Raw genomic sequence first — 12,160 nt, forward strand, 5'->3', positions numbered from 1 at the left:
TTTCAATAAAATAAAAGCAAAATCAGACAAATAAAAACATTCAAATGTAGTGGCATTTCAAATTTATTTTAACAAATAAAGACTGCCTGAAGATCTGAGAGAAAAACAGTCCCACGGGTCAGCCTTACAGACCAGGCTATGGGAGCACACACCTTTAATCCCAGTAGCCACAATAACATGCACCTTTATTCCCAATGGTGCACGCCTTCAATTCCAGCCCTAGAGAGGAATATAAAATGGGGGCGGGGGGGGGGAGATAGCTCTTAGACACACATAGTCTCATTTGGAGATTCCTGGAGGAAGGATAGTCATTTCAGACTGAAGTCACAGTAAGAGCCAGTGGCTGGCTGTTTTGCTTTTCAGATCTTCAGGTTGAACCCCAATTTCTGACCCTGAGTTTGTATTAATCATGTTTCATTTAGTGTCCATTGTTAATTGTGCTTCATCCAATCTCTGTTATTCTGAATTCAGGTATTCTGTTACAGCAACACAAAATAGAATAAGATTGGAGTACTACATAGAATTCAAAGTTTTCTACTCAATGCAAAGTCCAGTACTTTGTAATCTTCTTTCTTCTGTGACCTGAAGGTACATTTTTAGTTTTGAAGATGATTATTTGAAAAATAACCAAACATGGATAGCTGGAGACTGGAACTAGAGTCAAGAACACAGTTTAAAGCTGAACACACGTGGTTTCAGCCTGAGCTCTGCTGAACTCAGTTTCTGGTGATGGACAAGTCTTGCAGCTTCCTAAGCTTATTTAGTATCACTTTACTCTCCTGTAAACAGAAGAATAATGGCAACAATCTGATTTGCTGAGTACTAGGACCATGAACACTCAAATGTTAGCTACAATTATATTTCTTTCTAAAATACTTTGAGTTAAGCAACCAACAAAATATGTCTTTTCCCACCTCATCTTTTCTTTTATGAGATACACTAATTAGGTTTTACACTGAGGAATCATGGATAAAAGGAAGGTACTTCAGCCATTTTTGTGATCTTAATTAACACTAATTTAATGAAACTCTTATTGTGGCAGAACAAAATGGTTTTTTCCAGTTTTTTTTTTTATCATCACAAGACTATTTGGGAAGGAGAGGGATTCTCAGGGCAAGCTGGCAGAAATTATAAGCATCTTTTAATTTTTTTCTTCACATGTTGTTTCTCATTATAGGAAGATAACCTCTGACTTACCTAAAAATATCTGGATACATTGAGGGATCGTCTACTAACTGTCTTCTTAAAAACTTGTATACCAAAGTGTCTGACAAATAAAAACATTATTATAACTCTTTAACTAAAGTTAGATATAATCATAGACATATATTGAGAAGTTTTCTAGTATTTAAAAGCTTTATTAAGCTTGACTTGAGCTAATGTTCATATTCTAGTAAGAAAACAGGAAACGCAGCATAGGCTCTTGCTTAGGAGGGTGTTAGTGGAGGATGTGTGAGCCCCTTCTTTGATTCCCTGGTTAATATAAAAGAATTCTGTACAATGTAAATGTTCCTACAGAGGTTCCACATCTTCAATCCATGTTCTCCCAAAGGAAGCATATCTGACATTTACAATTTCAGACAACAAGAATAGATTTCAATTAATTCAAAAAAATCAAAGAGAATTAAAGGAAAGAAATGAGTTAGAAATATGTAGAAAATGTTTTTGAGAATTTTCATGATTCTCCTACCAGAATTCTTCATGGATACATCTTAATTCGATTTATCCTAACCCTCATTATATCTCCATATATGATTTTTTTTTTTTTTTGGTTTTTCGAGACAGGGTTTCTCTGTGGCTTTGGAGCCTGTCCTGGAACTAGCTCTTTAGACCAGGCTGGTCTCGAACTCACAGAGATCCGCCTGCCTCTGCCTCCCGAGTGCTGGGATTAAAGGCGTGCGCCACCACCGCCCGGCTCCATATATGATTTTAAATGCTTGAATGGGACAGTCTTCTTACTTTTGTTGTTCAACAGTCATCTATTCTTTACAGTCAGATCAATGTGAGGTTTTTCCTAGAGAAACAAGAATGCTAGCATGGGTCAGTACTCTAAGAGTCTAAGAGAGAAAATGTATGCCACTCAAACTGAAGTCCCTCCAAGACACATGATGTCCACGAAAGTGCCAGAGATGAGGACTTCTGGAGAAGTAGACTTCTATTTCTTTTATTGTTGAATTTAATTAAACCAAAATGTTCTTATTTGCCAAAGCAGAGTTCATTTGCCAAAATGCAGACTTCTGCATTTTGATGGGCAGTTCAAACCAGATGTTTCCTTGCCTCTAAGATGGGTTCTTCATGCTTAGACTTGACAGCAAGGTAGAAGCTGTTTAAGACGCTCCTTAGGGACTGCATAAAATTAATAATAAAAGCTTTGTATCTTCAACAGTCATTTTGGAGACTATTATCTGGAGAAATCAGCAGAACATATGGTCACCAATAGCAAGAACAACTGCAACTCATTTATGAAGTTGAGATCTCTGATGAGTCCCCTTTATAGACTGGTAGTATAGAAAATGGTCCATCTTTAAGCCTAGTAAGCATTTTTTTTAAAGAATAAATATAGAATTTCACTCCTGTAACAATGTATGTGGGTCTTGCAGAGTGGTGTAGTGTATCCGAATTTGTTTCCCATAGGAACATCAATCCCTCATCTCCCAGTGCAGAAAAGTTAGTATCTTTTCGGACTGCTATAAACTAGTAACTCATTTATTTTTGCATCTGAATTTAAAGTACCTACTGCCATTTAGTAAGTAGCTCTCATACTTACCTATACAAAGAAAAAGCAACAGGGCAATGTTCTTGAAAGGACTAAGTATTGGCTTCGGACCCCTAAGACCAAGTTCTCAGACCAAGTTATCAGTACAAAGGACATTCATCTGCCTCAGAGGAACAGAGGGCAGGGATAAAGGACAGAGATAGAAGATAGAGGAGAGGGGGAAGGGTACCAGAGAAAGGGGGTGGGGGTATTTTTAATGGAGGGACAAAGGACTGTCTCTGGGTAGATGGGAGACAGACTGGGTACATAGAAACACCCCCATTAGGATTAGGTATTTAATTTTAATTGGGCATGTTAATTAGGTGAGCTAAAGTTGGCTTCAATAGCTGGATCTTGGTAATCAGCCTCACACTGAGACAGTGCCCAAATAAGGGACTAGACCTCAGGGGCTAACTTCAGGTGTGTGATCTGTTTTTAGCAAGGTAGAGGAAATTAGGAAGAAGGGCAAGGTCTGCCAGAGGCACATTCCTGAGTGTGCTAATGCCCCTGTAGTTCTTTTGGACCATAGCTGTGACCTCACTAGTCCAATCATGCCCTTATTAAGGAGGTATAGTAGCTGATTACTTAGTAAAAAGGCTACATTTCTTGCCTCTCTATCTCCTTCTTCACTGATTTATACCATTCATGTTAATTCTGGACATGGAAGTGACTGAAGTCCCATTAGAAAGGTTGTAGAAGTCAAGAGATTAGAGGTAGAATCAAGCACTGTTTGATAGACACTTCAATGTTATTAGCATTTTCTTTGGGCTGCCAACCAGAGCTCAAATAAAGATGCAGAGATATTATTAATTATGAATGCTTGGTCTCAATTTAGGCATGTCCCACTAGCTCTTTTAATTTTTTTTTTTTTTTTTTTTTTTTTTTTTTTTTTTTGGTTTTTCGAGACAGGGTTTCTCTGTGGCTTTGGAGCCTGTCCTGGAACTAGCTCTTGTAGACCAGGCTGGTCTCGAACTCACCTGCCTCTGCCTCCCGAGTGCTGGGATTAAAGGCGTGCGCCACCACCGCCCGGCTCCACTAGCTCTTTTAACTTATTTTAATCTGTTTCTATTCATCTAAGTTTTGCCTCAGGGCTTCTTATTGTTCTTTCATTCTGTATGTCCCATTTTAATGCTTCCTCCGTGTCTGGCTGATTGACCCCTGGCGTCTCCTTGATGTATTTTTTTTTTCTTCTTTCCCTAAGACTAAATTTCTCCTCCTCCTTATCCTCCCTACCCTGAGGTCCCACCTATACCTCCTTCATTGCTATTGACTGTTTAGTTTTTATTAGACCAATCAAGTGCCTTAGGCAGGCAAGGTGAAATAGCAACATGTCTGTACATAATTAAACAAATGCAAAACATCTTTACATAGATAAATATTCCACAACACTTCAGTTTTTGTTCTTACAGAGGAGGAAGCAATATGGTTGTCAAAATTCTTTCAAGAACAAAATAGTTACTTGGCATGAAATTTTCATGTGTTTTGAGAGGTTTATTTTTCTGTTGCTTCCTGTAAATATGCAAGGAACTGTATAGCTTCATAATAAGAATACTCCTTTTTATTCAGTTCATATACATTTGTTTTAGTAAATCTGGGGTAGCAGAACATGACAATAACATATTGATGCAAACTCCTTAATAGAGCTAGGGAAAGGGTCTTACAAGTATGAACATCTCATAGTTTCTTCTAGAAAAAATGGTATCTTATACCTCTTTTACAACTCTGTAGCCCATGTTTCTAAATATCTTCTTAAATTTAATTTACATTTTAAAATATGTAACCTATTTACTTTCCACCCAAACTCTTTAAAGGGAATTAGATGCATCATGACTAAGCACCTTCGATACAAACTTGTGGATTGCTGTGCAGTATTTGGCTCCTTTCTGTGGTAGAAGACAGGGTTATTTATGTCTTTTTTCTGTAGGAAATAGAAAGTGAACCACTCCCTTCTCCTCACTGGTAGGCATGCAGGGCACTATCGTAAGATCTGAACTTCACTATTGGCATTGGAATAAATTAAAACAATAATCCTAAATTTTTACCCCATCCTGTGTCTAGGACTTTAGCTATATGTCTTAACAGCTCCATTAATCAGGAATGACATCTTTTATGTACTATTCCGTGTTGTCCTATGACCTCCCTTGGCAAAAGCATGTTAAAAGATATGATGCAGAGGTTGGAAATGCATTCAACACAGGTTGACTTGTCATCTTGAACTATAGTCATTATAAAGAAAAATGGTAGGTAATCCATTGATTCAATAAAATGAGACAGAGTTAGACTGAACCCACCCTGAGTTTGGAAGTAAGCACAAGCATGGGCAGATCAGAATAACTAGTCCCCAGTTAGTAAAACACAGAGATGAGTAAGTTATTCTAATTTGCCAGCTTTGGAGTTATGGTGGTATGTATCATGATTATGGTCAAAGCTTTCAGACACTCTTGATTCTGGGACTTTTATTCTGCAGTGCTTGCTGCAGAAGGACAGAGATGGAGTAGAATTATTCCATCCATAGAGATCTCATCTTTAGGGACACGTGATAGAGTGCTGGTGACAGAGTTTAGAGTCAGTCCAATGTATCAGTATAATCACCTGGATGAGATTCCTACTATTCATTTTTTATAGGATTTTACAAGTAACATTGTCACAAATGAACTGATTTTCTGCTTAATTGGCCTGAAGTCAGTGTATGTTATTTTCAAATCAGAGTCATCCCAACCAGCTTTTGTGCTTCGTTGGAATTACTGAACTGAGAAAAGCTAAGGATGAAACTGGGTGAAAGTAGAGAAAGCCGGGACGTTAGTCCATGGGTCCACAGTTCCATGGCAAGGTGTCTAGGGCAATTTCTCTATGCTGCAGGCAGGATTTTCATTTTATGTCTTTGAGAAATGCCAGTTCTTCATAGTATTACATAGAACATCTGAGCAACAAAGTAGTTGAAATGAATGTGATTTAAGAGGAACAAATATAAAAAAAACATTTTAAGTTAGAAATTGTGTTTATCAATGTGGGGATGAATGAATTATGTCAAATTTATATTTGTTTGTTTTCTAACCATGGACACTTAAACATTCTTTTGAAGTGCTAAGAACTCCCAATTAAGAAAAGCTGAAGAAATCATTAGCACAGATTCTATATAACACGATATTTCAACATGACCCCCCAGTAATAGTTTAAGTAACTAATATGATTATACAAAGAAATGCTGCTCGAAAGCAAATTTAATTATTAAAAAATCATCCATGCAGACCTTTTAATTCTTTTCCTTCCTTTTTCTTTTTTTCTTCTTTCTCTCTCTCCCATCCTCCCCCCTTTTCTTTCCTTTTTGTACTAGTTCATCTTTTTATTTGGTTCCTGGAAATGTTCCAGTTTTCAAAAGTCTCAGAGTGTATATAATTGAATGGCATAATAAATACCAGATTTGTTCGTATTTTATAAGGTATGTAAAAAGCATGGAGACATGTTTGCCATTATTGCCATAATTCAGAAAAATTTATAAAGTTGCAAGGTTTGTGGCATGTAATCCCAGATAGATGACTTTCATTTCATTCAAGAGAGATAGAATTGAGCTTCATCATTCAAAAGTTAGTATCACTTATTTGGCATTAATTTTCTATTTAGTACAAAGCATTTAGTTCTAGAAACTGGATCATACTCTGTTAATGTATAAAAACTTCCTTGACTAGTATATACATTTTAAGTTTATTATCTTTTGCCTTTATACAAAGTCCTTGGCAGACTATTCTTACACATATATTTTAGAGACAACTGAGTCTGTTTCTTGTCAGTGCTAAATGTAAATGGTTTTCATTTCACGATGGTTGAAAGTGCTTGAAGTTAAGGCATTAAAGGGTAAATTCAGCCCATTTGTGTTACTCCAAAGAATTAAGAATTTACGACAGATAGAAGTTTACTAGTGTTCATTCTGTATTTCCAAAAGCAAATGAGTTGGCCACCCTTAAAAGACTTTCAATTCAGATGAAACGCTGAGTTGTCGAAGTGTGGGAGAATGGAAGCAAAAAAACGGGATACAGGGCAAAGATTTAGAGAGATGATAACAAGACCTTTCACAACTTCCTGAGAATAAAGCAAAGGAAAGCAGTGCAGGAGAGATTCTCAGTGGTTAAGAGAGCTTGCTGTGGGTTAATAGTGCCATCTGCTCTTTCAAGGATATGAATTCAGTTCCCAGCACCCATGTCTTCAGGCAGCTCACAACTGCTTGTTACTCTAGCTCCAGGGAATCCAATGCCCTATTCTGTCTTCTGTGGACAGTCACACACATGACATTCACTCACACTGACACAGAATCACACAAATAAAAAACAAATAGTAATAATAAAAAGAACAAAAGCCATGAGAAAAGAATCTGATGGTCAGAAAGTAGCAAGCACATAAAAATTAGAACATGACATTTAAATGTATGTATTTGCCATTCATCTTACCATGTTTTTCCTGCAAAAGCATGTTTTACAAAAGTTAAATAAATTCACTGATATTTTCCCCCTCTTGGGTAAAATCATGGAAATGCTGGCATGTTTTTGCAGTTATTCTGACTATGTGTGACAGGCTACATATTGTCATCACATGAAGTTTTAGTCTGAGGATCATATTTCATAACCAATCAATCAAGATTATGAATCAATATTCTTTTATGTCAAAACTTTAATTCATTTTAATGGCCATATCAGTACCACACCCTATAGATTAAAAAAGTGACTTCAATCAAAATTTTCAGGAACTAGTTCCCCCCACTATTATTTAAATGGAGATTCAGCACCACTGCACCTTAAATGTGTTAAGGCTGTTAAGACTTGAGCATCAACTGGGATTGAGGCTGTTGCTCAGACTGAATATTCCATCACAATCAACCTCTGCTTACTAGTGAAGCTCTGATGTTTGCTAGTCCATCTCCATCTGCCTCTAAATTTCTAGTATCTTTTCCCCAGCCAGGGACTCGGCCATTTACTACTAAAAGCTTCATAAGTTGAGACAGCTTCTAGTCCAGTGTCCTGCAATGTTGAGAAGTGGTTCAAATATGGTGTGGTAGCTGTTGAGTCTCTTTCCAAACAATGTAGCACATCACACAGAGATTCATGAGGAGGCGAGGACATTATTTAAAATGAACTGTTCCCTGTTCTATTAAAAGCTTATGAAATATAAATATTAAGCATGTTCTTAAAATATGTGGTTACAAGTTATAGTTAGGGTGAAGTGTAGTTTTCCAACTAACCCTGAGCCATGGGAGGCAATCGGTTGACATTCTTGCTGACATATGCGCCTCATCTTGGACTGTACCCAGACAGATAGAAGTGGAAATAAGGTACTATTTTTATTATTAAACTTAAGGGCATATATGAAATAAATTGACCCTGAAAACACGGGTGTGATTTGAATCATGCTATCTTTTAAGTATGTCATTCTCAAAGTGGAAACAATTTGTGTTCAACAACAAACTGTTGCTTAAATAAATTGTGACCTACAGTGGAGTACTGTCATTATTTTTATATGGTATTTTACTTAAATAGCAAATTTCTTTAAGTTGTGTATAAATGTTTATGTTATTGCTAAATTGAAGGAGGCTAAAGTTAAAGGCAGTATGCGCCATTTATTTCATTTGGTAAAAATAAAATTTAAAAAATCTTTACAGATGTCTTTGCATAACGGTACATTATACTGTTATTAGAAATCCCTTTCTCTTTTCATATATATTTTGTGTATTTTCTGTAATTCATAGACTTTAATTTTTTAATGAGAAAAAAATCACGTTACAAAAGTTTTGGCATGTGATTCTAAATGGGGCCTTTTGAGTCATTTCTGAGTAGAGGGTTGAGATTCTGAGGAAAGCAGGAGCCGTCTTTTACTCAGTGATTCTTCATGTTATTCCTGGGTGATCATAGAGGCACCATGTGACTGTGTATGTAGCCTTGGATCACAGCAAATAAAAATACACAGAAGGCAGAGAAAATCATAAATATGGAAAACATTAGCCACTAAAGACCTAACAGTACTTTTCTGTTGTCCCTACTTTTCTTCTAGTTGCTGTGGATATCCATGCATGGTGGAGCAAACAGATGAGTTCATTCTTACTGATACTCCTAAATAAGAAGCCTATGCCTGTCCATGCTCCCTACTGAAGTAACTACTGCTGTAATCATGTGACTCTCATGACTTCTAAAAGACCAAAGTGAGGACTCATGCAAGGTTGGGAAGATGAGCTACTGGGTGGGTTTAACAAAAACAGAAATTCCAGGTACAATGGGATTTCCAAGAATTATCTTTGAGAAACAAACAGAAACTGTTCTTTCTCCAAGAGCTCTCTGCCTGTAATTAAGAGACTGCTAGGAAATAAAAGTGGAGACGGGTGAAGACAACACGAACTCCAGGGCTCTGAGTTCAAGGCGGGGAAGGCTTTCGGGACCTTCTTACGCAATCTGTGATGAGACTTTTTCCAAATTCTCCCTCCCACATGAATTGTGCTTCCCTGGTGCCCCCTGGCCTGCATGTGCGTGGAAAACAGTTGCATTTACTTTTAGGCCAAACAACCATTCCTCACTCTCATGGCACCTTTCGCAATTGTTTTTAACTGTGATGCATGTGCTTTCACTGAAAGGAGAATGTAGGAGCAGGACATGGGACATCAGCTTTGGCTGGGTTATGTGGCTAAGAATATGAAAGAGAATGTACACAGGATATTTACTCTTTTTAAATTATACAAGATTAAACTTGATTTTAAAGGTTAACAGTTATTTTTGGAGAGCCACCTTTTTCTAGATTTCTATGACTAAAAGATGACAAATCTGGATGGAACAGAAAAGGCCCCCATGGGATAGATTAAGGAGTGTTAGTACACTTAGACAGAAAATTACTGTAGAACGGGTGACACAGGACCCAGGTAACTGAAAATCTGCAGCTGCTGATGGCTCATGCTAGCACCAGCTCACCAGTATCTTCCAGTGACCACTTGCTTCCTTGTAACTCCACTGGGTGTGATGAGCAGCATGACTAAGGCCATCCATCATTCCGCAGACTTTTTCATAACCCCTGTTTCCTGGCTGGATTATTTATGTAACATTATTCAGCATGGGAAAAGCCAGCTGTTAAAGTTTTAGAATCAGGAACAAGTACACATTTTTATTAGCCCTTTCATCTTGTCTGCAGTGTTTTTCTTGGTTTAAATAATGACAACAGCATGCTAGCCCCTCCACTGTAACTCTGTGTGCCTTTGGATGCCAGGATGCTCTTTTCCTTCCTTCCTTCCTTCCGTCCTTCCTTCCTTCCTTTTCTTTCTCTCTCTCTCTGTCCCTCTCTTTTCTTTTAAGTTCTGGGGTTCCAGGAGGAGACTTATATCACAATAGATATGAATTCAGCTTGTCGGATTGCCTAATCACAAGGAGGTTGAATTCACACACCTGTGTGGGGAGGTAGTGACAAAAGAGATCTAGTTTCGGACTGGTGATAGCACAAGGGAGACAAGAGTTTAATATTAGAAGATGTGAGATAAAAGTGGTACTCTCAGAATCTTGTCAGGCTAGCGGGGAGCACAGCAGTGTGACATACTCAGCATGATAAAGCAGCACATACGTACTATCAGAGATCTGCCAACTAACCCAACCTGCTGAGGAAATACATTAGCCTGCAATGATTCGACCTGCCCTTTGACCTTTTTTTTTTTTTAGCCAATTCATGGGACAGAGGGGATCAGCTCTAAGAAGAAGAGTGCTGGCCTCTTTCCCAAGAACGTCCATGGTAATGAGGCCAGAACAAGAACGGAAACAGGTTCAGTTCATCCTTAAAACACTTATTGCTCCAATATTAGACGGAGGCCGTAAAGCTCCTACAATTATTAAAGGTCAAATCTTTTGTATGAGCAAGTTGGCCTTTTCTATGGCTTTAAGTTCTTGATTCAGTCTTTCTTTGCATCTCTACATTGAATTCTTTTACTAGTTTTCCATTTCTTCATTACTTCAGTTCTTAAGGTCTTTCTTTTAAATACACTGTTCCTTAGACCACGATCTTTAACTGCTGGAGGTCTTTGGCCTACTATCAAATTCTTGGACTGAATTTCTGTGAACACCCCACACAAATTCTTTCAGGTCTCTCTGGCCTTCATTAGAGGTTGTGTATGCTTTTTGCCCCCACACCCCAATGCCTTTTTGGTCTCAATTAAAACCTAAGTTCCTTGAACAGTATTTTTTTTCTACATCGACTATTTTGACTTTAGTAGTACCTGGTATATTCAAGTTAGCAAGCACAAGAGTTCACCTGTGAATGGAAAATAGGGGATTCTAGCTTGTAGGTTGGTAACAAGGCCTCAATTTTCACTCCCCGGAGCTGCTGAAGATTATCCTGAACCCTGTTATTCCTGTCTTCCATGACACGTCACCAGAACTTAGGGATCGAGGGATCATGTCAGGAGTATTCGGTCACTCTTGTTACCTGCTGACATTAAATTGGACTACTCAGAAGATAATGCGGAGAAGAAAAATCCTTCGACATTTGTTTAGAATATCACATTTCAGGTGTTGATTTATGTAGAGGCAAGAAAAATGGCCCTTTAAAAGACCTGAATGCTTCCACATAAAGCCACATTTTCAGAAAATTCACCCAGCTTTATTATTCTGTGTATACAACTTTAATTTCACATTATAAAACTTCTTAGTAAGACATCATTATTTTATCTTCCAAGGCCTAGGCCTTACTTGCAACATTTAGTTAAAAGTAGACAAATGATTTCTGTCAAGTAATTAAAAGGAGAAAAATACTTTTTGACTATCCCTTAAGAGTGCTGATATATGCTCAGAATTTTCCTAACTTTATAATTTCCAAGGTCCAATCTTTCCATGTGACTGCAGGTCTGCAGATCAGTTTTAGTATTTGGATACTACAGAGATCTTTTTATAGTGCTGGCCTTGTTGAAATCCTTTATGCCTTAAGCATGTATTTCTTTTAAGCAGTTTAATCTTTGCACACTACTTTCCCAGTATTTAGCCTAAGATGAGTAGTTTATCAAGTATTTTGGAAGAGCCTGACAAAGTCCAGGTTTGAGCACTTAACAACCTCTGCACATCTGTTTTAGGCCACTTCCCTTGTCAAATAAAACAGTAACAGTAGTATCTGGCTCTCACACAGCCCCCATGTGTTCTTATGAACGGCAGAAAGTATAGTGTGTGTAAGTAACTCACCCTAACTTCCAATACTTACGTCTTTACTTAATATCTCTACCTCTAATTTTGTTTGGGTGAAGGACATCCATGTAAATCCTCTGAATTTTTCTTTCCCATATATGTTAAGTTTAATAGTCTATTACAATGGCCTTTTGAGTTCTATGAGAGAAAAGCGAAATTTAGTAACTGTTTTTAGATCAACTGGAAGTCACAATGGCACACAGGAAAGCAGGTACACGAC

This window comes from Microtus ochrogaster, chromosome 19 (genome assembly GCF_000317375.1).
Source record: "Microtus ochrogaster isolate Prairie Vole_2 chromosome 19, MicOch1.0, whole genome shotgun sequence".
Taxonomy (NCBI): Eukaryota; Metazoa; Chordata; class Mammalia; order Rodentia; family Cricetidae; genus Microtus; species Microtus ochrogaster.